This window comes from Schistocerca gregaria, chromosome 1, assembly GCF_023897955.1.
Source record: "Schistocerca gregaria isolate iqSchGreg1 chromosome 1, iqSchGreg1.2, whole genome shotgun sequence".
Taxonomy (NCBI): domain Eukaryota; kingdom Metazoa; phylum Arthropoda; class Insecta; order Orthoptera; family Acrididae; genus Schistocerca; species Schistocerca gregaria.
This window is the reverse complement of record NC_064920.1, coordinates 883,260,985-883,286,639: the sequence shown is the minus strand read 5'-3', so window position 1 is coordinate 883,286,639 and position 25,655 is coordinate 883,260,985.

The window sequence follows — 25,655 nt, the reverse complement described above, 5'->3', positions numbered from 1 at the left end:
TGGTTCCAATTTTAGCCACGAGGTGCAAATCTGGCGCTGTATATTGTCTGTATGACTATATGACATCTACGCTATCATTTTACGAGCCACAACTTGCGTGACCGGTATGGATATCGAGAAGAGATACCGTGCTCTCTAAGTGAAAGTGGTTTTTATGTGAAATTCGAGCTGCATTGAGAGAGTATCGCCGACAGAAAGGTCAGGAGAGGGCCGATGACATTAAATGGTTTCCAGAAGATAACAATGAAACTCTAAAACACTGATGAGCTTGGTGTGACACCCGGAAGAGGAAAGCAGCCTATCCCGGTGGAAATTCGTGACGAGGTTGCTGTTGCCGTAACTGACCATGCCGCACGTGCCCTGGGTAGTGCTAGTACCTCCTCCCGCCGGATGTTCAAGTCCTCCCTCGGGCGTGGGTGGGTGTGTTGTTCTTAGCATAGGTTAGTTTAAGTAATGTGTAACTCTAGGGACCGATGACCTCAGCAGTTTTGTCCCTTAGGAATTCATACACACTTGGGCAGTGCAAGTACTCGTGCTGTGTCACGAGAGTGGTCCATCTCATGGTCAACGGTACGGGAAGTTTTGCGGCCTATTTTACAGCAATACCCGTACAAGATTCTGAGAGTGCTGCAACTGACTCCTCAGGATTCGTAGCAAAGTTCTGAATTTGCTCTTCGATTTCTGACGTGGGTCGAGGTAGATGATATGTGGTCAGGCAGTATTCTATGGAGGGGCGTGGCACATTTTACACTAAAGGATACAGTGAATACACAGAACTACCGAATCTGGAGACTGTCAAACTGCGTTCTGTGCACGAAGAGCCATTTCATTCGCTGTATGTAACTGTGTGTTGTGGACTCACAAACACCTCTATTTCCGGTCCGTCCTTCTTCGGAGAGAATACACCCGGATGGGGTTCGGGTGTATCATTACGTCTGCATGTTATCGAGATCTCCTTGAAAAGCATGTGATTCCTGCTTTGGAAGAGTGCAGTTGTGTGGAAACTACTGTTTGCATTCAAGACGAGGTAACCCTTCATGTTGCTCGCCTACTAAAAGAGCTGCTTAATTCAGACTTCCACGAATATATTATCTCCAGAATTCTTCCAGATAGTTGGCCTGCAAGATGATCTGATCTGTAGCCAGAGAATTTCTCGCGCTGGGGATATTAAAAGAAGGCATTTACCAGAAAAATGTCATGTCAGCACCTGATCTGGAAGCTAGTATACAGGATGACATTGTTGTACAGGATCACATTGCTAAGACTCCACCGGAGTTTCTGCGAGCAACTCTTAAACACATCGTTTTACTGATATAGCATGCCGTCGACGTCTCCGGTGTTCATACTGAACGAATTGTGTAAGTGGCGGTTAATAATAAAAGCAACATTATGCCTTTCTCACTTGTTCGACATTTTCTGCCCAGTCTCGTTCTTAACCTATTATGTATGGAAACATTTATACACGTCTTCCTTGCGTTTAAACTACCTGACTTGCACCTGGTGGCCAACATTGGAACTAATTTTTTTTTAAGCGTAAATCGGTTTCGCATTAACACATTACAATATCTGACAAGTTTTGCTGTCATACGGTAATTACAGATCACAATGGACCTCTGTGAGAAGCTACACCTACATTTTCACCAGCCTGTACATGGAAAAGTGAAATAAGACCGTCGCGTAAAGACTGATGAGGTTGTTGTCCATTTCATACGACTAGGCTCATCCATCTACATGTATACTTTGCCAGCCACCTTATGATGTGTAGCGGAGCGTGTTTTGTGTAAAACTGTCAGTTTGCCCTTTTTCCACTCTCTAATGTTATGCCGAAAGAAGGACTGTCGGTAAGGGTGCGTGTGGGTTCGGATCTGTCCTGTGACATACGTAACAGGAACCAACATGCTGGTTAACTCTACGCACTCTCGAAATTTTAATAATAAATTACACCGCCATGCACAGCACCTCTCTTGTAGCGCCTGCCCATGGAGGTTTAGCTCGCTATACGTATCTGCGACGAAAGGCGCTGCCTTCTTCGGATCTTCTCTATTTCGTATATCAATTATATGTAGCAGAGGTCACAGAATGACGATCAGTAGTCAAGTATTGGTGACAAAGGCTTTGCTAGGCAATGTTCTCCGTGGATGGGCTACACATGTAAGTATTCTTCCAATGAATCTGTCTGGCAACTGCATTTTCTGCAGTTATTTTTGTTCAGTCGCTCTACTGTAAGGTCTATACCATATATTTACTGGGTATAACTGTTTCCAGTGATTGTTCGTCAGTCTTTCTGTATTCCACTAAAATTTTCAAGCGTTGCGCCTTTTTTGTATAAACAGCGATTCCAACACTGTCCACGAGGACATTTATAAACGAGACTTTACCCATAAGTTCCTAAAAATTCAAATTTTGCCCTCAAATGGCTAAGAGTACACGGAAATTCCATTAAGTGTCTCCCAAACATCATCCCTGGATTAGTGTTCCAAGTGAGTGTGAACTGAGTCGTCGGATTAGCTGTTGGTGAGCATGTTTCCACTGAGATGTTATCTGAGTTTACGATTTTGCAGTGGCTGACGTGAAGTTTTGTTTTAAACCACTGTAGAACGCCTCAGATGTTGAAGCAAGCTTTTGAACAGAAATCATAAGCTCAGACACGTGGTTACTACAGGTATAGTCCTTCCACCAGTTCCTTCAAAACTCTGTTTCCAAGTTGTCGCTGGTAACGAAAGTACGATAGATCATTCTGACTCAAAAACTAAGCAGCAATCGTCTCCCTGGAAGATTCCTCCTTTACTTCGGGCAAAAAGTATCGACAATTCAAAGTAACATTAAGTCCGTATGGTTCAATATCTTTATGACATTGTTGACAAGAAGATTGCCTCTCTCTTCAGAATACTGATATTCGAAGATGGACAAGAAGAGAATACATCCACGTAAATGGGCTACGAACGACTTGTAGAAGCGGAATCGTAGAGGGTACCGAACACCATAAGAAAGAGAGTTCTACTGGCCGAGGTGACGCAATGGACTCACACTCGGGAGGACGACGGTTCAAGCCCACATCTGACCATCCTCATTTAGGTTTTCCGTGTTTTTTCTAAATCACTACAGGTAAATGCCGGGACGATTCAGCTCAAAGGGTACGGCCAACTACCTTCCCCATCATTACCTAATCTGTTAGGTCCGATGACCGCTGTTTTGTCCCCTCCCCCAAACCAACATTTCAAAAGTGGCAGAAACGTTGGGATCTATGTCTTCACTTCCACGTACATTACTTCGAAGGTGATGGGAACAGAAGAATATCTAGGTAAGACAGAATAATTTTAATTAATATATTTGGGTATGTTTGAATACCAGTTCGTATTTATGAACAGCAATGGTCGCACAACAATTCCTTGGTGTTACATTAACATATGAAGATTTTTGTCCTTTAATAATGATATGCTGCGTTCCATATGCTAGGAACTGCTCAGCCCAATCACAAATTTGGTCTGATATTCGGTACGTTCGTATTTTGTTCATTAGACGACAGCGTGGAAGTGTATGGAACCCCAGCCAGAAGTCAAGAAACAAAATTGTTAGTGGAGTGCTGTATACCAAGTAACTCAGTCCACCACCATTTGCTCACACTAAAGTGTAATCCTTGAGATACAGAACAACAGCAGGTATGCGGGAGAGAGTCTGTGTCATTCGAAATATTCATTCTAGAAACAATGGTGAGTCTTCGAAGCCTGGGTCTTTCTCTTAGATCAACTTCACATTCAACCTGTTACAAATGGTTCTTCTAAATTAGAGATGAGGCATTAGGACTTTTTCTCTCACTTTTCTAGTATTTGTTCTGTTGAACGACGTCCACTATTTTCATCATTTGGAAAATTTATTTTTGTGGTCGGATGCTCCACCTGTCGCTTGATTCGTCATGTAACCTAAGGGACGGAAATCGTATGCGCTGTTTGTCTGTGAATCGTGTAAATTTTGATCTGTGTGTTACCGTATTGAACTTTTCCTGTCGTCGCAAACTGGAAACCACTCAAGGGCTTTCTTTAACGCTCTTGGAAACCCGTCTACGGAACACAGTCACGCCGACCGGAGTATCAGACCAGTGATCGTCAATTCGCTGCGCACTTTCGATGCGTGTTTGGCACGCCTTCCTCTCTCCCAAGCTAGCTCGCTCCACATTGCGCTCCACGAGTAGGTCGAAAGAAACACAGAAACAGTTGCTCTGTAGGATACAATGGAAAATGCTATAATATCCTAAAATAATGGCATATAATTAAGAGAGTATAAAAGTAGCCTGTAGAAAGTATCGCAAGCACCAGAAGCAAATACACAGATTCTGAGATCAGGAAAATGTTTCAATTTTACGGAGGTCCGTAACTTGCACGTAAGTTTAACAGAGCTGTTCATTCAAATTAATTTAGAGATAGTAGTTTTAACATAAGAGCTGACCCGGTTCACGGTAGCCAGTTGAAACCTATATGGTGTAGAGTTAATACACACTTCAAAAACATTTTGCATCACCTCGGTTCCGAGAGTTCCGGAAGCTGTGCAGAAAATTGGAATATAGATCAACATAAATATAATTTCCGCTCTTTCTATTGCTCATGAAAACCACACATTGTACGTTGTACCACCATACAGCGAGACCTTCAGAAGTGGTAGTCCAGATTGCTGAACACATCGGTTACCTCTAATACCCAGTAGCACGTCCTCTTGCGTTGGTGCATGCCTGTGTTCGTCGTGGGAGAGCATCCACAAGTTCATCGAGGCACTGTTTGTCCAAACTGTACCACTCCTCAACGACGATTCGACGTAGATCCCTCAGAGTGGTTGGTGGGTCACATCGTACATAAACAGACATTTTTAATGTATCCCAAGCATGTTCGATAGGTTTCATGTCTGGAAAACATGATGGTCACTGTAGTCGATGTCGTTATTCTGCAGGAAGTCATTTACAAGATGTGCACGATGGGGGCGCGAATTGTCGACCATGAAGACGCATGCCTCGCCAATAATGCGGCCGATATGGTTGCACAATTGATCGGAGGATAACTATCACGTATTGTACGACCGTTACGGCGCCTTCCACGACCACCAGTGGCGTACGTCGGCCCCACATAAGCGCCAGCCCAAAGGAGCAGCGAACCTCCACCTCGCTGCACCCGCTGGACGTTGTGTCTAAGGCATTCAGCCTGACCGGGTTGCCTCCAAACACGTCTCCGATGGTTGTCTGGTTGAAGGCATATGCGACACTCATCGGTGAAGAGAACGTGATGCCAATCCTGAGCGGTCCATTCTGCATGTTGTTGGGCCAATCTGTACTGCTCTGCATGGTGTCGTGGTTGCAAAGATATACCTCCCCATGGACGTTGGGAGTGAAGTTGCGCATCATGCGTCCGCAGCTCGTGGTCGTGCGGTAGCGTTCTCGCTTCCCACGCCCGGGTTCCATTCCCGGCGGGGTCAGGGATTTTCTCTGCCTCGTGATGACTGGGTGTTGAGTGATGTCCTTGGGTTAGTTACGTTTAAGTAGTTCTAAGTTGTAGGGGACTGATGACCATAGATGTTAAGTCCCACAGTGCTCAGAGCCATTTGAACCATTTTGCGCACCATGCAGCCTATTGCGCACAGTCTGAGTCGTAAAACGACGTCCCGTGGTTGCAGGAAAAGCATTATTCAAAATGGTGGCTTTGCTGTCTGGGTTCCTCCGAGCCATAATCCGTAGGTAGCGGTCATCCACTGCAATAGTAGCCCTTGGGTGGCCTGAGGGAGGCATATCATCGACAGTTCCTGTCTCTCTGTAACGCCCCCATGCCCGAACAAAATCGCTTTGGTTCACTCCAAGACTCCTGGACACTTCCCTTGTTGAGACCCCTTCTTGGGACAAAGTAAATATGTGGATGCGGTCGAACCTCGGTATTGACCGCCTAGGCATGGTTGAACTACAGACAACACGAGCCGTGTACCTCCTTCCTGGTGGAATGACTGGAACTGATCGGCTGTCGGCCCCTTCCGTCAAATAGGCGCTGCTCATGCATGGTTGTTTACATCTTTGGGTTGGTTTAGTGACATCTTTCAACAGTCAAAGTGACTGTGTCTGTGATACAATATCCATAGTCAACGTCTATCTTCAGGAGTTCCGGGAACCGGGCTGATGCAAAACTTTTTTTGATGTGTATAGATTCCCCTTAAAACCGGAAGCGGTAAACCGGCTAGGAACTGAGTGAGTATGTATAAAGGGCCAGGTAACCTATGGAACATTTTTTTTCTAAACATTTCTGTTTCTTAAGAATGAATAGTATTTATAGTGAAACTGAAATGGTCGATTTTCAGTTCAGGTTTTATTCGAAAGTTGTTGATTTGTAAGATGAAATAGAGAGATGTTGTAGTAACCACGTACATAAATTTACAAATACCTCTAGAAAATGCCATTTTATCAACAAAAAGGTAAAATAAAAAAGAAAGTAACATCAAAAGTATAACAAACATCGCTTTAAAAATTCGCCGAATTTATATAAAGCATGTGTTTGTTATTCATAAACAACTTTCGCATTTATCAATAACAACAGATTGAAAACCGTTCCACTGCGTACAAAATAATAAGAATAATTACATTTCCTTTAGTTTTTGCTTGTGAATCGTACTTGCGTCAAAAGTAATTACTTTGGATACATAAAAACACAGACGTTACGCGACCAGCTATTTGTTGTTACTTATATACTTCATTTTGTGTTCCTTGAGGATGTAAAGTACACAATGGACTAACACAGACTGATGTGCTGTTCTAATTATGTGAAAAACAAACAACGAAACAAATAAAAGAATAGAGTCGTCGTCGGTTCCCTATTTCTCTCTTACACCTTCATTTATGTTCCTTTTTTACTTCCCTACCAGTTCTACCAACACTGTCGGTAAATGTACCATTTATATCATTAGCTATGTTATTTATGTAGTTTACCAATACTAGAGAACCGTAGTTTTGGTAGAGCGCAACTCTACTAATAATGTATTACCTTGTCTCTCCTCAAATGCTTGTTCTTGTAGAACATGAAAAGGATAAGTGAAGACCTATGATAATCAACATAATATTAAAAGTGATGATCCTTTGTTCTCTTGGGGAAGTGGCAGACTTCATCTATATAAGAGATGGAGTAAAGCGAAAGGCCGTCCATGGACGGTCTGCCTTGAGCGAGAAGTACTTATAACGTGCAACCTCGCTGATGTGGTATACGGGAGAGGTCGAACAAGTGTCGGTGTTTCGGTTACCAGAAGGGTTCAAGGTGCGGGCGAGGCTTAAGACCGTCTGATGCGGAAACAGCTGGGCGTCAACATCTGCTTCTTCGACTGCCAAGAGAAAGGGCTGTAAGACCTGGCGATTTCAATACTTCCACCTCCTCCTGGTTCCTTCTGCGCACTTCGATGCGCTATCTTCATAGCTGCTGCGTCTTGTTAATAGTATTCACTTTCCAGGTTTTTGACATATTACCGTAACGGCACTCGTAGCTTTCTCGTTATGCCAAAACTTCCGCGTTCTTTTTAATTTTAATTTTAAGAAAGTATTTCTCTCGATTCACTTGACCTACCACCACCACCACCACCACCACCACCACCACCACCATCATCATCATCATCGTCATCCATTAAGAGAATTGAGTTCTGCGATTATAGAAATTTAAAATCCATAAAGATACATCGTTTCCCCAACTTTATTCATCTTTGAGATCCGTTATCTACTCTTGATTTATCAGTTTGGTGAAGAGCTTTGTATTTATTTTCACGTGTAACAGCCGACTGCGATACGGCATTTTGAAATGCTCATTTCGATTTAAATTGGTATTTATCTTCTATATATACACTGATGCGAATATCAGCGGTTATCCCGGTATCCTAGCGAATAAAAGTTTCCGCGGATACAAATATCCGTGGGTGTATCTGCAGATACAATGATAATTACTTCATGGTTAATACAGGGCGTTCCAAAAGCCATTGGGCTATAACTGCGAATAACGTTTTTACTTATCGTTAGATCATTTTGGTTCGTTGAACGGTGTGAATTTTTTCCATGGTTAACCTTTCGTTCTTCTTCTGTCATAATCTGAATCAAAAGAAAGGAGGAAAGACTATCTAAAAAATATTCACAGTTATTACCTCTTGTGACTTTTGGTCAAACCTATACTTAAAGGACAATGTCATTTCTGTAAGATTTTTCGTCACATCGTGTTACTTGCGATCAGTATTGGCGACTGCATGATACAATGTTTGTTACAGTAAGAAGTGTAGCTGCCTGACACGGTTTAGCATTTAGTGAATGAACGTAGATATTATAAACGAGGTATCTGGCCAACATTTAACTATATGCAAAAAATTACAATATGTACGTGTACAGAATATGGCAGGCTATGTTGTATTAAGATCTGGCCATGATCGGCCTCTGCGTTGCTATTTTACGAAATGTAAATCGCAAGTCTCGTTCATAAACTGTTAAAAGGTGTTCTCATCAAAATTAATACCCATAAATAAAGAATAAAATTCTTTTGCGCCACTCTTTGCTAGACAAGTAAATGAGTTTAAATTTGAAATGGCTGCCACTGAAATACGTCCTGTCGTTAAATAACAGCAAAATTTCAAAGTCAACTGCGGACTTCAACAAACGAAAATTCAGGCCAGGCACAAGCAGATTTTCAGATGTTACGCACCGTAGGGTTAAAATGCTTTATAAAACTGTGGTGTCTCATAACGTGTGGAAAAACTTGTGGATGGAGATAAAGGCCTTGGTGGATGCTATGCAGATACTTTTTTCTTATCCGCGCAGATTTCTATAAGACATTCTTGCCTTATATCCTCTCTTGTCATTCAGTATCTGTGATTTATACAAGATGGAGAATTCAAAAATCTCTTCTGTGAGCTACTCGATCTTCTTTTTATTACATACTCCACATTCACTGCTACTTGGCAATGTGAAGTCTAATTTGATTATCTTGTAATATGATCATTCCACTACATGCCATGGAAGCTATATATGTTCGTCTCTTTAGTATTACTTCAGCTTCACAGTATGTCGGAACTTGTACATTACCTCACTATATTAATGCAACTGATTTCCATTGTCTCTTAATAATTAGAAATTTACAATTTTCTTTGATACAATATCACTCGTAAAATCTTTGTTTTGTAAATTTCATTCCAATTTCTTCATATGTTTTCAGATAATTATCTCGCCAACGTTTCACCTATTTTTCCATACACTTACCTATCTTTAAAATACTATGTAATTCAGTAATAGTTATGAGCGCGCAGTAACAACTTTTTTATTCTATCGCTGCATCATTAGTTTAATAAGTCACGTTCTCAAAATGTTAACACGAATTATTTTCGTAAGAATGGAAAAAGCAGGACGTCAAGGCAATATTTCTATCAACTGGTGATTTAGAAAAGGCTTCCGACGATACTGATTACAATACACCCCTTGGAAATCCAAAATCACCTAGGAAAAAATGCAGGCAGCGAAAGGTTATATGAAACTTGTACAGGAGCCAGATTACAACTACAAGAATCGAAAGCTATGAAAAGGAAGCAATAGTTGAGAAGGGAGTGTAACATAGATAAATTTCAATCTGTAAATGCAGCAAGCAGTAAATGAAAACAAGGAGAAATTTCGAAACGAAATTAAAGTTCAAGGACAAGGAAGACAAGTTTTGAGGTTTGTCGATGATACTGTAATTCTGTCAGAGACCACAAAGGACTTGAAAGATCACTTGAACGGAATGTGTAGGGCGTGAAAAGAGTATAAAATGAGCACTAACCGAAGTAAAACAACACTAATGGAATGTAATCGAATTAAATCGGGCGATGCTGAAAGAGTTAAATTAGTTAATGAAACACTAAAAGTAATAGTTTTATTTTCTTCTAGGACAGTAAAGCTACTGACCAAGGTGGAAGCAAAGAACGTATAAAATGCAGGCTAGTCAGAGCACGACGAATTTTCGTGGAGAAGAGAAATAGGGTAAATCTAATGTACATTTAAGTAAAATTAACAGTAATAGCAGCCCTCGGTAGCAGAAAAATGAGTCTTTTGACCCAGGTTTCTGCACTGCTAAGAGTGCCTTCATCAGAAATAAAATTCTCAAATTGGCCTATGACATAATTATAGGAAAGAAACATTTTTGAAGTGTATATACTGGGTAGTAGTACAAAAAAGTAATAGTACTTACATGTCTCGTATTAAACTAAAAATCAAGCGATAAAGCTTTACTCACAAAATTTGTAAAACAGAATACATAAAGCCTAGCCACTATGGGCTGCTCACATGCGTCGAGCTACGGTAGCATCAGACTGAGGCGCTCGCGTTAGCAATTGCGGACAGATGAACATTACACCAAGAGTGCCATCTAGTAGCTGCAAATACAGACAGGCTACTTAACATTCAAAATTTAGACAGACAAATGTGACGATGACCATTATTTTGTACATAAAGTAAAAGGGCAATAATTTTATCTGACAGCAGCAGACACGGTAACAATGTGTCCACATAAGAGCTTATAAATATAATTTAAAGGCTGAAAACGCCATTTTACAAATAAAAAGGCAGCTGAATAACTCAGCTAGCATTGAAAAAAAAATTAGCCACAATTTAAAATCGACCTGTTTCGCTTTGAAAATCTCTGGTATCTGTAAGATTTTTTGCGACACTTCCTCTTCTTACTAGACAGAACGTGGCGACGTACCTTTAAAGTCAGATACAAAGAACATATTTTAAAAAAAATGGCACCAGCAGCAAGAAGTCATCTTTTTCCGACCACCTTCTGACTACACGTCACGCACCTACAGCTGTTCACGGTGTCAGCATTTTGAACACTGAAAAGAAAGGGCGTACATTAGATGTTTTCGAATAATTAGAAGTTTTTAAACATCTTTCTCATAATGATAGTCTCATTCTTAATTACGTAATAAAAGCTTATTCAATGATATAAAGCCGTTACGTGATAATTGATCTCGTGTTCCCTCGTGTAGTTACCGAAATATTTTTTCTATTCGACTCATACTTTTTTTGTTTTTTTAAAGTGTACATTAAATGTATTTCGTGTTATATCACTCTTTTCTGCTCGCTGAGTTATTCAACTCTCTTTGCATTTCTAAAAAGGCGATTTCAACCTTTAAACTGTATTTATAGACTCATATGAAGACAAATTGCTACCGTGTCTGCTGCTGTCAGCTAAAATTATTACCTTTTACTTCATGTACAAAATAATGTTCATCGTAACATTCGTCTGTCTACATCTTGAATGTTAAGTAGCCTGTCTGTATTTGCGGCTACTAGATGGCACTCTTGATGTAATGTTCACTTCCCGTAATTACTAACGTGAGCGCCTCTATCTGATGCTACGATAGCTCGACGCAAGTGAGCAGTCTACAGTGGCTGGGCTTTTACATATTCTGTTTCACAAATTTTTTGAGTAAAGCTTTATCGCTCGATTTTTAGTTTAATACGTGATGTGTAAGTACCGTTTCTTTTTTGTACTACTATACAGTACTTACACTTAAAAATGTTTCTTTCCTATAATTATGTAATTATGTCATAGGCCAATTTGAGAGTTTTATTTCTGATGAAGACTCTCATGGCAGTACAGAAACTTGGGTCAAAAGACTCTTTTTTTGCCGCCAAGGGCAGTTATTGCTGTTAATTTTACTTTGGAAACGATCCCTGACCACGCAGCCATGTTCAAATCATTAATACATTTAAGTTTTAGGAAGTCTTTTCTGAAAAGATTAGTTTGTGTGCGGTTTTATTATGTGGAAGTGCAACGTGGATGACAAACAGTGCAGAAAAGAAAATAACAGGAGCTGCAGAAAAGCGTTAGAATGCATGAGTAAATCGGACAAAGAAGAAAAGTTTCTGAACCGAATCGGACAGAAAGAAATATATGACACAACTTGATTAAAAGAAGGGTTCACTTCATTGGAGACATCCTGAGGCTGCAAGGAAAATTTAATTTCGCGAAGAGTGGATGTAAGTTATTGTAGAGATATGAAGAGTTTTGCACAGGACAGAGTAGCATGGAGAGCTGCACCAACCATTTCAGGGTGAAGGGTACAGCAACAACAACAACAACATTGACAATAGCCATAGAGGTTGTACAGAATTCATGTACTGTTCTCTATGTGAATTCTACACCCACACTTTCAACATTTTTACTTTGTACCATTTTTCAGAGACAGAATAACACTTAATGTTTTCCAACACGAGTAAAAGATGTTGAATAACTGACAACAATGCATAACACAGGTACTCTCTGAAGGCTTATTGTTCCATGACATAGTTTGCCTCTCTCTAAAGTTGAAGTAGTCTCTTTTCTATCAGCACTTATGCTTTTATCTACGGATTACTCTGTTTTTATCAAAATTTCAAAGTTATTTCAAATAAGGTCAACGAGCATCATCATTTAAGACAGTAACTTTTCCCTAGGTAGACTTCTAATTTTCTCTGTGTTGGCGGATATATACAATATCGCTCTCAACATATTGGGCTCATGACATGGATTTACGTAAAAGACAGCGCAGGATATTTGTCATCACAGATTCGATGACTCTGCACCAATATTCACACCTAGTGTATTTGAAAATGGCTTAAGACGATAACTGTAAAATAATGTTGAGAATAAACCAATAATATGAGAATTGCAAATGGTCACAGACTCATTTCAGAAATGGCTGCGAACATTGAAGAGATTAGCTGCCCATGAGTCGACCTCTGCATATTCTGTAGTACTGTGCTTGATTTAATTAGAAACTTGCATATATACTTTGCAGAAGTGGCACATCTTGCGAAGTGCACTTTGTTTCCAGAAAGACAAGAAACTCATGGCATCCTTACTGGATATCATGAGTCCCTCATTCACAGGCCGCTACCGCAGTGAGGCTTCGAGATCTGCTCGCTACCCGTGCCGGGAAAGCCATCGGTAAGTGACCGCGTCCGGCTATCCGCAGGGAAGCAGAGAAAGTCTGTGAAGAAACAATTATTTGAGTCGGACTCACACTGCGCTGTCGACTCAGAAAGGTTGGACACTCACAGTTCCTGGAATAACCTTTGTAGAGGGTGGGAGACAGACAGGCTCATTTAAGTTCCTCAACTCTGGAGGCACAGTATCCTAAAGAGGGAAAACAGAACCACTCCCAACAATAAACGCAAGTTTCGTAATTATTTATAGTTATAACCTGGAAGCATTGAAACAAATATGTATGAAAAGACCACGCGCAGATTTGTGGTTTGGGGAAGGGGGGAAGGTGTCTTGGTCCTCGGTTCCAGTCTGAACTCCAACATGCGGTAAAAAGTTTTTGTTTTAGCCCGGACCAGCGGCCATTTGTATAGTAATTCGAACATCAGCTTTCTTGTAGTACAGCATATTAAGCAAGGTTTGAACATCGAACCGTAGTTGGCAATCAGGCAAATCGTACGAATCGATTAATTCCTTTTGCAAGGGATTTTAATTACATTGAAGTATATGCTCAACTAATGGCACCATATATATGCGCACGGTACGGATCTTATGTGCAAAAACAGTCACCCTTAAAAAACTCCGGACTCGAGGCAAACTGATAGTTCAAATTTGGAAGACCGGTGTATCGGGCCTTGGACTAAGATAACGTTGAACCGTCTGAGAAAATCTTGTTTCGTTTTTCTGAGAGTTTTTTGATGTGCGCCACTCCCGTGATTTAAAATTGTGCGAATCGCTTCAAACTTTGGACGAAAGTAGATGAATGGCTAAAGTCGAAACGAAATTCCTTTATCCAGTAGTCTTTATACGTTGTCGAGATACGATGGTTTAAAGCTGAGCTAAATGTAGCAAGAATAATTCTTTCTTACGCGAACTGAATGCGCGTAAACGGTTTAAAGTGAATCAGTACATAAAAAATACATTCTTATGATTAAATTGTAAATTCGCTTCCAAAACTTCAGCTTGATTTGGATTTTTCGTTTAAAAAACTCGTTTTTCATGTAGTTTTTGACGCGCCACTTCTTTGCTTTAGACTTGTGCGAATCGGTTCAAATTTTGTAAGAAGTTAGACAAATACGTGAAATTAATGGTCGTCCTATTGATTTGCGAAAGCTTTAACGTTTCCAAGATCATTTGCATGTCAGATGCGAGTAAAATCCGTTTCTACGCGAATCGCGACTGCTGGCAGGGTTTAAAGTGGTACATATGAGAGTAAAAAATATGTTCTATGGTAATTATATCAAGCGTTTGCTAAAATCTTTCATCAGCTGTATTTCATGTCTGAAAAATCACGGACTTGAACATGAAACTCTATTTCGTAGAAATGCGTTGCATTTTAAGCGCTGCATTTGGATATAATTAAAAAACTGGTTGTTAGAGTTGATTATGGTTTCGTTGTTTATATGTTAAAGATTTTATTCACCGGTGGCTTAAATATCATTGAAATATCTATGAACCAGAAAACAATGCATGTACCAAACCAGAATTATGCCCAGCAAAGAAGATTTCTTATAAACCACTCGTACGACCTGTCCTAGAATGGCGCTCAAGTTTGTCGGACCAGAACGAAATACGAAACCAACAGGGGACATTAAACGTATACAGAGAAGGCAGCACGAATTGCCATATAATTGTTTGATCGATGGGAGAGTATCGCAGAGATTCCGAAGAAAGTGAACTGGCAGACACCTGAAGGTAGAGGCAGCTAACTTGAGAAATCCTATTAACAAAGTTTCAAGAACCAGCATTATGTGACGAGTCTTGCAATATACGATAATCCTCTCCCATGGGTATCGTGAAGACGAAATTCGGCTAACTGTAGGAGCCAAAGAGACGTATAACAACCATAGCGCACCGCTCCATAGCCGAATGAAACTAGAAGCAGTCATAATAACTGATACAATACAACATACCCTCTGCCATGAACTTCACAGTAGTTTGCACAGTACAAATGTGGAGGTAAGTATAGGTATCTTGAAAAGTGATACCTGTAGATGCCAGTGTTGGTGATTGCATCACTCGTGTACTAAGCTTCAGTTGTAGGCAATGTAAAACAGCTACATGAAGAAAGGTCTTTGTTTTTGCTTTGTTGCAGAGGTCTTCTTTCCGGTTTTGTAATAAAGGAAGATCTGCATGTGAGCCACTGCGTAGCATTCCTCGCATCCACTAAGATATTTACTCTAGCGTTCAGAGGGAAGACAGCTTGAGAAACATTTCGGTTCCGACAAAGTCTGATTTTGAAACAGAACTCCGCCCAGCAGGAGGTCCACACAGCATACGGGCCATATCCTTGCCTTTGCCAAACTGACATCTCCCGGTGCAGAAAATCGAATGGATGGAGCGGAAAATTACTTTCTCTTCGATGGGCATTGTGAAGGCGCACGTCGAACGCGCCTGCCAGGACGGCTCTTGTAAAAGGTGCTCGTGCCTTGTACGACAGCCTGACCAAAGATCCTTCCTCAAGATATAACATGAGAATTATTATGACACATGGTTCATTTGTTTACGTCAAGGAAATATTCTGTCATCATGACTTACTTTGCAGAGAATTCAGTGTCACATTTTAAGAGCATTAATTTGTACTGAGATAAAAGAAGTATAACAACAGCAGTGAAAGACGAACATACGTCAGAGTGGAGAGCATAAGGAAAAGGGGCTGTTTCAGAGCTTACAGTACAATCAGGTTACGCGCTCAGAGTTTTAACAAAACATTATTTAGCAGGCAATTAGTATGAAGTGTGCCAAGTATGACGATTAATGTTTTCAAGTTTGATTTCTTTCTGTTGACTGCAGTTGTACCGGTGATTGATTGAATACGTAAAACCTGTGATTGACGTCTGATTACATGGTTCAAATGGCGCTGAACACGATGGGACTTAACTTCTGAGGTCATCAGTCCCCTAGAACTTAGAACTACTTAAACCTAACTAACCAAAGGGCATTACACACATCCATGCCCGAGGAAGGATTCGAACCTGCGACTGTAGCGGTCGAACGGTTCCAGACTGTAGCGCCTAGAACCGCTCGGCCACCCCGGCCGGCGTCTGATTACATGAAAGATATATAATTATTATATCAATTACAGCATTCTCCAAAACGACAAATACAATTTATTTCACAAAATTAAGTCAAAATATTATCGAATATAGTGGGGCAGTGCCAGAGCAGGAAAATAAAGCATCAAACATTATGGACTCGTATGGCTGTTAACAATAAAGAAAGTGTATAGTATTTATGGTTTCCTCCAAGTCTGTCCATAGTCAGAGTTACGTTCTCATTCCCAAGACCTCCGCAGAAAGGAGAGGAGCTAATTTAAGCTGACGACGGACATGTAATGTCATATCCGCCGTAATTCTCAAAATCATCTGCATTTTTAAGTATCTACACAGAGACTCACAGACGGACTTCTTGAGCCCTTATAAGTGAAGGTCATATTACTTCTTGTCGGCAATCTTAGATGATTTTGACATACGTTAGGGCCCGTTAGCATTTTTTCTGTGGTTCAAAAAATGCTGCTGTGTAGAACTTGATTTACCACTACCTGTAACACAGTACTGAGAAAGTATTAGTTCATTATGATTTCAGTTTTGTAGTCATTTACGTAAAGGGAAATTAGAAAGTTGCTATACAGTGGTACACTAGGAGTAGCATTTGAACTTGAATCTAATGAGGCACTGTAGTTGATTCAAATTGCTTCAGACCAGTCTTAGCCCGTTCATTTCCCCAACTTAGGTAAATGACTTACTACTTAACAATTTAAAGCCATTATGACTATATTTCGACCGTGACTGTATCAAAAATTATGAAAAAGTTTATTTAAATAACCGCTACCAGTCACAAAATTTGTTACTACTGTATTATTTATTGAGCAACATGTTTCGGGGAATACCCCATCTTCAGGCTCAAGGGCCTTACAAAAACATATTTTAACATTAAAGTCATATTAAAGCCTTTTATAAGAGCTGTTGGTGTCTTTGTTCTTCAGGCGTCGCAGTCTCGTTGTGCTGGGATGAAGCGTTTCCATTCCCGTGGTTCTCTTGGTGTCCTTGGTCACTGGTCACAAGTATTCACTGACGTAACAGTAACTTGGAAACACGATCGCAAAAGCAAGTTTGTTTTGCGGTGGACAAGATGGCGGTCGAGAGTACAGCTGATTTCGCTTTGACTATCGATCTGTCGATCTATGTGCTGTCGGATGTTTACATGCCTTCTGCGCGTCTTGTTATCGTATTACAGATGTAGGTTGACGAAATACATAACAAAATTGAGCACCTGTTACAATATTCTTATACAAATGATGATATAAACTATTTATTTTACGTATTTCTAAGCTATTGCTGGGGTTAAAGCCAAACGATTGTCATGTTATATATCTTTTATTCTAAGAGTACTGTAGTGAAATTGGAAAAGAAATGTGAATTTTTGAAGTCTGTCATTTCATTTAGGATCTCGTTATTCCCCTTGTGGCCATGGATGAATATTTCCATTTCTTCCAAGATGTCCATTTTCCAACTCTTTTCTAAATTATGCAGTACTTTCAGATCGTTGTCTATTGTGACACTGTGTCCAGTTTCGTTTATATGTTTCGCTATTGCTGATTTATGTGGTTTGCCAAGTCTGAAACAGTCAATGTGTTCTTTAAAGCGGGTTTTAAAATTTCGTCCCGTTTGGCCAATGTAAAATTTGTTGCAATGACTGCATGTAATTTTATAAATACCTGATTTGTTAAGTTTCTCTGTAGGATGTGAGATGTCATGTATCAGTTTCTTTTTTAAGTTGTTGTTGGTGGCAAAGGTGATCCTGATGTCTGCTTTTCTAAACAGCTTGGCTATTTTGTCTGATATGACACCTAAATATGGTAACGTTATATACCTGGATTTTTGGATGTTGTTTGAGGAAGCTGTGTGACATTGTTTGTTGTTAGTTTTAGTTGTGCATTGTGATAGTGCGTCTATTTCATGTTCGTGATAGCCATTATTATGTGCAATGTATTTGATGGTGTTTATTTCCGTCTCATAGTCGGCGTCATTAAGTGGGAATTTCTTTGCTCTGTTTAAGAAGGACATGAATGCAGCTTGTTTATGTGATTTGGGGTGTGTAGAAGATTTATTGATGACTGTGTCTGTGTTTGTTGGTTTTCTGTATACATTGATGTTTAGAGTTTGGTCTGTGTTACTTATTGTCATGTCTATAAAATTAATTTTGTTATCTTTTTCATGTTCTAAGGTGAACTGGATGTTGTTGTGTAAGTTATTGAATCTGTTTAATAGAGTTTCTATTTCTTCATCAGTTCCATCGTATACAATGAATGTGTCATCGACATATCTGCAGTAGTGTATTATTTTCTGGGTTATTATGTCTTTGTTGTTGAGAAGTTTATTTTCAAGGTGGTTGATGAAAATTTCTGCAATGATTCCACTTAGAGGACTTCCCATTGCCAGGCCTATATCCTGTTTGTACATTTTATCATTAAATGTGAAATAATTGTGTGAAAGAACAAGCTCTAGCAATTCTATTAATTCAACTACTTCAGCTGTGCACATAGTCTGACCTTTTAATAAATTATTTTTGATTAAATCTATGGATTCTTTGATGGGTATGCTGCTGTATAAGTTTACTATGTCAAGGGAGATGAGCTTTGCATTGGATGGGATATGAAGATCTTTGATACTCTGAGCTGCTTGGTAGCTATTTTTCACTGAGAAAGAGGTTTTGAATTTATATTGTTTTTGTAGAATTGAGTGCAGCTTACGCATAACTTTGTAGCCTGGATGATTTATAGCATTGACAATTGGTCTGATAGGGACATTAGGTTTATGGATCTTAGGCTGGGCTCTTAACTTCGGGGCTGTTGGGTTCATAATTGTTAACCTTTGTGTTTCTTCTCTTGTTAATAAGAAGCATGTTTTATTCAGCTGTTTTTTTAGTTTAGTGTTAAATTTCTGTGTGGGGTCATGAGAGATTTCTTGTATATGATTATTCTGAAAGAACTTAAGTGTTTTATTTATATATTCGTGTTTGTCCATGATAACTACTGTACTGCCTTTATCAGATTTTACTGCTAGTGCATTGCCTTCAATAAGCTTCTTGTTTATGTTTTTAAGTAATTGGTTCTCTTCTTTAGCTTCTTTTAGTGGATTATTGTTAATGTGTTTCTTTATTAATTTGTTCGTTTTATGTCCTATTACTGTTTGTTCATTTTTGTTTAGTTTGGCTATATCCGCTGCCATTTTGACTGAGCAAATGATGTCTTTAATGTTATGCTGATTGAGTTCACAATTCAGACTTGGCAAACCACATAAATCAGCAATAGCGAAACATATAAACGAAACTGGACACAGTGTCACAATAGACAACGATCTGAAAGTACTGCATAATTTAGAAAAGAGTTGGAAAATGGACATCTTGGAAGAAATGGAAATATTCATCCATGGCCACAAGGGGAATAACGAGATCCTAAATGAAATGACAGACTTCAAAAATTCACATTTCTTTTCCAATTTCACTACAGTACTCTTAGAATAAAAGATATATAACATGACAATCGTTTGGCTTTAACCCCAGCAATAGCTTAGAAATACGTAAAATAAATAGTTTATATCATCATTTGTATAAGAATATTGTAACAGGTGCTCAATTTTGTTATGTATTTCGTCAACCTACATCTGTAATACGATAACAAGACGCGCAGAAGGCATGTAAACATCCGACAGCACATAGATCGACAGATCGATAGTCAAAGCGAAATCAGCTGTACTCTCGACCGCCATCTTGTCCACCGCAAAACAAACTTGCTTTTGCGATCGTGTTTCCAAGTTACTGTTACGTCAGTGAATACTTGTGACCAGTGACCAAGGACACCAAGAGAACCACGGGAATGGAAACGCCTCATCCCAGCACAACGAGACTGCGACGCCTGAAGAACAAAGACACCAACAGCTCTTATAAAAGGCTTTAATGTGACTTTAATGTTAAAATATGTTTTTGTAAGGCCCTTGAGCCTGAAGATGGGGTATTCCCCGAAACATGTTGCTCAATAAATAATACAGTAGTAACAAATTTTGTGACTGGTAGCGGTTATTTAAATAAACTTTTTCATACTTACTACTTAGGTAACCAAAAAAAAATATTTTCAAATGTGTGTGAAATCTTGCAGGACTTAACTGCTAAGGTCATCAGTCCCTAAGCTTACACACTATTGAACGTAAATTATCCTAAGGACAAACACACACACACCCATGCCCGAGGGAGGACCCGAACCTCCACCGGGACCAGCCGCACAGTCCATGACCGCAGCGCCCAAGACCGCTCGGCTAATCCCGCGCGGCGCTTAGGTAACAGATAGCATCAGTACTCAATAATTGTTTCAGATTCAAATTAGTGAAGTACTAGTTTAAGCAAATAATGTAATGAAACGAATGAAAGTTCGCACCAGCTTATAACTGAATGCTGAGCTGGGAACCGAAAGTGGTATAGCAATGTTCCTTCTGGCTCACTTTGTTTATACTTGTGAGGCGACATGGGCAGGCAGTACCCTACCTCTGGCGTCATAGGCCACACCCCGTTGTCTATCAATACACAACAAGAAGAAACGCCCCCCTCCCCCCATTATCTATGACGCCATTCACAATTCAATACGCCACACTTCATTTCTTGGAATGGTGGCGGCCATCTCTGTAATTTATAGATCATTAAAGTGAAATAGCCAATACAATGCAGCAACAAAGCCGCCACGTTTAGAAGGATCTGAAGTACCTCAATTTTTTGCACCATGTGCAAAAAATTTTATCAGAAAAATTACATAAAGAATGTATTACATAAACTCCATCGTCAAGATAAAGCAACCCTAGCGAATGGCCATAGTTCGAGCTCTGTACCACAGTTGGTGTGAGGAACAATGGTCCCTCAGATTAAAAATATTTCCACATATGAACTGGCCTGTAGAACACATGAGTTGTGTAAAGTGACACAATGTTAATTCACGGTATGAAATATCTGCAAAAATACCTAAACTTCATGGGCAACACAATGCTTATGTCAATGCCATCTAAAATGTTGGTCAAAACTGATGAGCAAAACATTACTGTGACTCTCAGATTGAGTACCCCAGCGTTATTTGCATGTCTAAATTGTTACAAAATACATGTGGTTAGAAATTAACCTGCTAAGCAGACAGTTGGCATTTCATTTTTAGGCCTAAATGAGACTACATGCAGAAACACTCCTGACCAAGCCTTTAACCGTACACAACACATGTTGAATAAAATACTATGATTATCAGGCAAGTACACAAACAAATAGGTTGTCTAAATTACTGCAGCTGGAAGAGTGAATTAATATGTGACAACAAAAGCTTGATGATGAACCCTCAGATAAATTGCCGTAATGCTACTTCTATATCTGATCTATATCTCTCCAAGACTCACTTAGAACGCAAAGTAGGCAGTTGATACTTTATTTTAAGCCTAAATGAGAGTACGAGAAAAAACGAATTTTCAGGGAAGGCTATGACGTTTATCGACCGGAATTACAGTGCTAAGAGTCTCTAAAACATATCGAGAAAGTATTCCTCACAATTAGTTACTAAATAATACCAAGGTCAGATCGTTACTCCCCGAGATGTAAAAACACGTAACATAGCCAAAGCAGACGAACTGACCCAGCACCATTTTAGAGGGGAAAAAGGCGTTTTGACAAGATATTTATTGCTTTGTCCACACTAGTTAAACAACATATTTTCGTAATATGCAAATATAGGTTCGTAATGCTTCGAATACGAGCTGTAAACATGGCTACAGACAGCAGTGCACAAGATTACAAATACATACACACACACACACACACACAGAGAGAGAGAGAGAGAGAGAGAGAGAGAGAGAGAGAGAGAGAGAGAGAGGACTTCGATACCTCTACAATAAAGTCTTTGCACCAAAATAAAATTATTTATCAAAATACGTAACAATTTCAACTACAAAACACATGGTGGTTTGTCATTACAGTATGGAAGTCCAATTCCATCCCCTCATCAGGATCGAAAATTCAAACATTGCACTAAAATAAAATTGTATTATTTCTCGAAGTACGTAAGGTTTCGAGTTCAGAGCACACATGGCACTACGAAAGTGTCTTACTTGTTCTGTGAGATTAAAATAAAATTAAAAAAACATGGACCGCATATTTTCACTACTATAAAACTTACAGGACAGTCGACGAGCTTAAGTCAATCTTTATGCCACACATTAAAGAAACCAAAAAAAATAATAATTGGTTCGATAACATTAGAAAACACACAAGGGCAACGCTGCTGATCTAAGTTAAAACTTAAAGCATACTTATTTACGAGAATAGTTTTATCATTGTACCAAAGTAAATTTGTCAGAAACTAATCTTAGCGTGGCTATATTACATAGCAAAAGCAGCCACAAATTATAGTGCTAGGGTATTAACTTTATCATGCAGTACAAAACATTTGTCATCTTCTGCAGATAATGCTAAATCATGGTCGCGTACAGCAGAAACTAACAGACACTTCCATGAAGTAGCATAGTGATTAGTGGAAATACACAGTTGTACAGGTATGAAAAGAGGGGTTGCTATACTTCGAACCACTTTTCAAAGTGTCCAAAGTATTAGTTACCCCAGGCTAAGGTACTAACTCCAACTTGCAGTACAAAACGTTTGTCATCTTCTGCTGATAACGCGAACTTACGCTGCACATAATGGAGACTTCATGGCACGTTGAAATATTAGATGTATCTATTATTATTATTATCGTGCCACTGGCAGTTACAACTTGCAGATATTTCTCGGATTGTGCTTTCATCCCACACGTCAGCTTCCTTGCCTGTTGCTTTAGCAATTAGGATGAAACGGCTAAATCATGGTCCAATAAACAATAATTTAAAGTTACAGGTTACGCAAAGGGATGATTTGTTAGCAACCAGGTTCCGGAAAGTGACCTGAGGGTGGGGGGAGGGGGGGGGGGGCGCATGTGCATGTACATTGCACACAGCTTAGCTGGAAGTGCCTCAACGCTGAAGCTTGCTACTATATGAACTCTATTGTTCACTTTCATTGTGCAAGCCATAGTAGGGGTAAAGACCTAGGACTGTTCAACTGTTCAGGATCCTTTTGATTTAAGGGTGGAAAGCTCCCATATTTTACAAAGCTGTTATGTTTACTACTCAAGACAAGTTAAATAGTTCAGATGCACCATATAATCATAATTAGAAAATTACAAAAGCACCAAATAGTTCCATAACACACGGAAGTTTAAGACAGCTAAAAACTATTAGGAATGCTTTCACTTAAGAAGGAACGGAGGTTGATAGACGGCACGACCACAATGCAATTACGATCGTCACGGGTTTTGCTTACCAGTATGGTTGCCCTGAGAGTGATAGAGCATTTCGAGGCATTTAGCTGCTCTGGTTGATCAGGAGGTTACGAATCTTTCCTTCATTTGATTATTATTTCCTTGATGTGTTTCGCTGCTGCTAGTTGCAGAGATAAACTCGTTACCATTAGGTATTTTCAGATGGCGTCAGCCTGGCAGGTATTTGCAGAAGGACGTGTCGTCCGAACAAAAGGCGAGTGTAGTGCGGCTCTCTCTCTCTCTCTCTCTCTCTCAAAGTGGACCTCATTCAAGAAGAGGGAGTCAATAGCTCGGCCTGTCGAGACCTGGGGGCAGCTGTGAGCGGCGACTGGCTCCATTGTCCTATAACCGGCCAGTGCGCACAGCAAACAACAGGGATCGCACCCAACTGCATGGAGAAGCCTTCCAAAACGCTTTTCGCGGTAAGACTCTCTCGCTACTTACAGGCTGAATGGACGAATGCTTGGCTTCAGAGATCCATATCGGTAGACATTATCACAGTTCCGTTTCCATGTAAAAGCTAGACCCCTACAGCTGTGAGGGCAACAATGTGTCTCATGTCTTGTGACTCCCCGCGCACGCAGCACGCGAACATTTTGGGTGGAAATCAGACGGTGAAGTCAGAAGACGTAACGGGACACCACTACGTTTCCGGCGGGAGGTACCTCTATTGGGAGAGCGACGTCTGCACATCTTCAGGAGGAAGAGAAACCGGGGATATTTGTTTATGTGGCTGACGTGGAAATGTGGCATCACCACGTGGAGTAATTTTGGAGAGCAAGGCGCACAGCGACAGGAGTTTTTGGGAATAGCCGGTGACAAGAAGCCCAGGCAAAGGATCGGTAGTGAGAAGCCGAGGCAAAGAGACGGTGGTGAGAAGCTAAGGTGGAGAATAGGTGCCTATGACCGAGTCCAACGTTCGTGAAGGAGCGCAGGCAGCCTTCGTGGCAGATATGCAGCTGCTCACAGCACTGAACACGGAGTTCACATGAGGCAACCGTCTGTGGTAAATATACCAGCAGTTCCGGCATTCAGAGAATTCTGTTGTTTCTCTTATTAAGCTCACCATAGCATGTATAGGATTTAGTAGCAGCAGCCGATCAATTTTTGCGTGTACTGCACTCAGTAACTTTTTCAGTCCAGAATCACTATCTCGCGGAGTAAAATCATTCAGATAGTGTTACCAAACAGTGATTCATTGATCAAAACTAATTTATATAAGTTTTCTTATTACAAAACACCATTTCTCACTTGTTTTTATATAAATAAATCCAATTTTTTGATGAAACCTCTTTCATATTAACATTAGTAAATCCATGGCTCATATAATTTTGCAATTTTAATTCATTTGTGGCATATTTCACCTGATATATATTTATTTATGTCGAAGTGTCAACTTCAGATCCACTATTGGGCCAAAATTTAATTAATTACCGTTGTCCATTGCACAGAGATTAATGTAATGTTTCTTAAGGGTGGGTCTGTATAAGAGGAAATCTCCATTCCTGAAGTAAATGTATGGTAGATCCCACAACTACTGGTACTTCGCAAGGTCATCGTTAGTAACAACAGGTAAACTATTACTATGTTGCATTACTCACATTAGATCTGAAAACATGCTTGGCTATTACGTACCATTCATTACTATAACAATGGAGACAGAAAAGGGAAGTACCACTAACAGAGATCTTCCAGCCTACAAAGCTCTTGTTAAGTCCCAAAGCATTGTCGCACACGATAGCAACACCAAATGCTCCCCTAACGTGGCGGAGCTAAAATAAGTGTAGTCGACACATAATACAATACAAAGCTAACATAATCCAATACCTTTTTCACAAAAGCAGGCAAAAGTGCTCTGACAAACATGTATGATACTCACCTGATTCAGCCAGAAGTGATTTAAAACCTCACCAGCAACTGAAATGATTTCGCTCCACAGGAGAGGGAGTGAGCGAAGTTCATTAAAAATGAAATGACCAACCAAAGCTCTCACACCAGATGAAACTTTCTCACCTTCTTCTGATTCCACCTCCTCCTCTGTTGTTGCCACGCCCACATTTCCAAAGAAACACTTCCTTTGTTCAAATGGCAGAGAGGGTAGATGTGTTAGATTTGAAATCTCCAGTGAGTTGCCCACTTGAGGTTTTGCGTTTTTCTCCCCCTCAGGTACTGCCCCTCTGTATGCAGACAGTGATGCTGATTGGAGAAACTGCTTCTCTCTGTCTAGAAGCAGTGGGGTATAAAACTTATTATGTTTGAAACCTTCCAACGAACTTTCCCATCTGTTAGGGCTTGTT